The following is a 3,722-nucleotide window of genomic DNA, read 5'->3' on the forward strand; positions in this document are numbered from 1 at the left end:
GGAAATCGAGCAAAGCACGCGCCAAAGGCTCGAGCGTAGAAAATGGCACGGCCTGCAGCCCTTTTTCTATTTTAGCAAAGAGAACCCTGGACAGGAGGCGACCTCCTCTCTATCGTTCGCTCTGCTAACGTGGAAAGAGGTGGGACGAGCTTCCACCTTACTCTTAACATGTCGCCGACTGAAGACACATTGCATTTTAATTCCGCAGAAAACTGGACGGTGATTCTGCCGCGTGAAATACAAGCCCACCGCCGGTGCGAACATCATTATTCACCTGTGTTGTGTCGATCTCGCAAGGTCTCGGATGTTTCTGTGTCGTGTATGAAGATCCGAGCTACGTCCTTCCTCCCTACGTGGTACTCGCTCTGAGGAGCATTGAAGACTGGCTGCAGGAGTACATTCCAGTCTGCGTCACTAACGTATATATCTGACCGAGCGCCTGCTCATTCTAAGGATAGATTTGAGCTCTACGAGTTCAAACGAGCCGATCTTTCGAAGGTGAAGTAGAGTTGTTTATGCCTCGGGATACAGCAAAAATGCCTTTGATAACATCAGCGTCACCTGAGATAGCATCAGCTTCCTCGGCCTAAGCTTGGGCCAGACGGGCGCGAGCTAGAGCGAAATTGGCTTACGCCTGGCACAAGCTTGCGCCAAACTCGCCCAAGGTTTAGCCGGGGAAGTGTGCTGCGAGGAAGGCGATGGTGAACAACCTCCGTTCGCCTGTGGATGCGGTCTTAGGAACATCAATTGACCTTGTGAACAAGCTGGGAATGTGTGGGAAAGACATATGTCTCTACGAATTTAGAAGACGATGACGTGAGTGTTTTTCCTAAAACCTAGAAAGACGAATGGGAGTCTGCACCGGCTTCAAAAGAGCATCCGCCTCTCTCACCTGTGGCGATTTGAAAACGGGAAAGTGTGTCTTCAGCGAGGCGCATAATCGGTATTTTAGAGTCTTTATGGTATCTTGGAAGGTAAAGAGCGCATATACGTAATCTTGCAAACTATCCAGGGAGACGACAGACCTTTTCGTAAAAGCCTCTGCGTGAACGTACGGTAGTGTTCCGCACAGTTGTCGACGTTTATGTATTCGTATTTCATTAGCACGGATATGTTACTCGTTAAATGAAGTTTTTGATGATGTGAAACCATGGCGTGTTTTTCTTTTTCCATCTTGTCTGCTCAACTATTAAGCTTATACACAAAATAATATACGCTCTACAAAGTTTAAACAGTTCAAGTTTGTGAACAAAAATAGTCTGTACGTTCGTAAGTGAAAATCATAATTGTCACACCTCTACAAATACAGAGATAGGTACTGAACTGCTCTCTGAAAGATCTCGTGGTGTTTATTTTTAAATTGCTATTTTTTCATGTCATTTTGTGATGCAGCGATTGTCAAGATAAGAACACTGGACTGCCAGAGCTTGTGATACACAATCTGACTCGCCTCGCTCTCGGACTAAGAGTGGCGTTACTGTTCACTCCAATTGTTTATTGTATCCCTCCGTACAGTCCCCCCGATATTCCAGAAGTTGCTATGAGCAAATACAACAGCACATAAATAGGGCAAGGTAGCTTCCAAAATATCCGTTATTATAAAGACCGCCAGTAGCACTGCGGTGACGCCGCCATAGTTCAGCCGAGGCTTGAGTGACAGGCAAAAATTGACTGATTTAACTGCTTGTCCCCGAAATACAACACAAATATTACACCCAAGACTTATTTCCAGTATTGAAGGCCTTATAAACTATAAAAAAGTTAGATATATAAATATAAAAAACTAATTTTATATATTTTAGAATTTTAATAAGCTGCATGCTAAATATAATTTTGTTCGGCAGCAATGCCCAACAAATGTTACCCCAGCAGATCACCTACGATAACATGTACGCACTGATGCTTGTTTGACGTCATTACTGGACCAAATCAAATTGGAGGCGAAATGGCTTCAGGTAGCAAGTTCGCTATTTTATACAAAAAAAGTAACTATGGAAAAACTAGAAATCACTGCTTTATTGCTGAAAATGGTTGGAAACATTTCATGCAGCGGAAAGATATATCAGCTGCTCGAATGAAGCCAATAACCTTAAAACGACGTGCAAATTTGAGGAAAAATAAAATTAAGTCTTTTACAAATTTCATTTTCTGGCACTTCTGAATTTTCTCGTGTTAAACTGTTTTCTTTCTTTTTTTTTAATTTTTAACGACAGTTTTATTTCTCGAAAAGATAAAACAACTACCTACAATTTAAATAAATATGAAGACTGTCCCCGACGAGCTTGATCGAATTCAAATGAAACCACCCACATAAATCCTCATTAACATGGTCGGTTACTCGCAACATTTTTTTAACGTCTCGTCATAATGATTCGCCCAGAAAGAACAGGCTTTCGAATTGTTCGCACGTGGAGATCGTTTGCAACGCGTATATTTTGCAACTTTTAAACCTATACGTTCAGTCGGAGACAAAAGCCTCTAGGACACGCGAGCTGCGACTGAAATGCATTGCTCTGCCATCTGCCGGCGGGTAGCCTGGTTTCGAGATCACAGAAAAGCGCATGCGCGTCCTGCTGTGCCTGCCAACATGTGCGCTTTCCCGCTCCTCTGCGGCGCGGCGCCTAACTCGGAATCGGGCGCGTAGTACCGTCACGGCAGCTCAACTGAGCGATAAGATGAACTGGTGATAAAGCAAGGTGCGCTGACACGGCGAAATGCGGCGCAATGCCCCGGGTTTTATCTCGAGTTTTGGAATATGTAGCAGACGCTCGTCAGCTGCCAGCGCTCTTTCTGAGGCCGTACCACGTGCCCGATTCCTAGTTAGGTGCTGTGCCGCAGAAGAGAGGGAAAACGCACATGTTTGGGCAGGCAGAGTAGGACGCGCATGCACTTTTGTGTGATCTCGAAACCAGGCGATTCGCCGGCAGATGGCAGAGCAATGCGTTTCAGCCGCAGTTCACACGTCCTGGGGACTTTTGTTCCTGACTGTACACTCCGCGGGCAACAGTCTGAAAAATACTGTTATGAGCACATACACTATCGCAAACTCCATGTGGCCACGTAGAAAATCGGTCAATTTTATTCCGTTTGTCGTTAAGTGATTCCGAGTCAGAACATCCAACGCGTCAGAACATCCATCGAGTCAAAACATCCATTTGTGGATGTTTTGTCTCGGTGGATGTTCTGACTCGATGGATGTTTTGACTCGGATGGATGTTCTGACTCAATGGATGTTTTGACCCTATGGATGTTTAGACTCGGATGGATGTTCTGACTCGATGGATGTTTTGAGTCGATGGATGTTTTGACTCGGATGGCTGTCATGAATATTTTGACAAGCTGAATGTTCTATCGTTTTTTGCCTGAAAGGAGAGTGCTAGCTGTTGTGTAAACGACTTTTGACGTTATGGTAAGCAAGGACCGTTTGCATACGCTCCCAAATAAAATTTAATCATTTATGAAGGACAAAATTGACTTCGGTATTTGACGGAAGTGGATAGGATATGTTCTTATTGCTTTACTATTATTTGAGCTGTGAACTGCCTTTACGATTTTATTATCTTATTGAGACCTTGTCAGTTACTTAGGCTATTCAATAAACGTGGGTTTGTATATGTATTTTGTGATTCCGATTTCTTCAATTTTTCTCTACGAGTGTTAGTTACTTTTTTTTTTTGCAAGATCATTGCTGTTGTTTTTCTTGGTCCCTGCTTGATCCACTA

At 43.7% G+C, this 3,722-nt stretch overlaps 1 pseudogene; it reads left to right on the top strand.

Moving 5' to 3' along the window:
* The first annotated feature begins 269 nt into the window (after nt 1-269).
* LOC120845769 lies at nt 270-940 on the top strand (annotated as a pseudogene).
* Nucleotides 941-3,722: the final 2,782 nt, after the last annotated feature.

The sequence above is a fragment of the Ixodes scapularis genome, unplaced genomic scaffold (genome assembly GCF_016920785.2).
Source record: "Ixodes scapularis isolate PalLabHiFi unplaced genomic scaffold, ASM1692078v2 PGA_scaffold13__105_contigs__length_92229423, whole genome shotgun sequence".
Taxonomy (NCBI): domain Eukaryota; kingdom Metazoa; phylum Arthropoda; class Arachnida; order Ixodida; family Ixodidae; genus Ixodes; species Ixodes scapularis.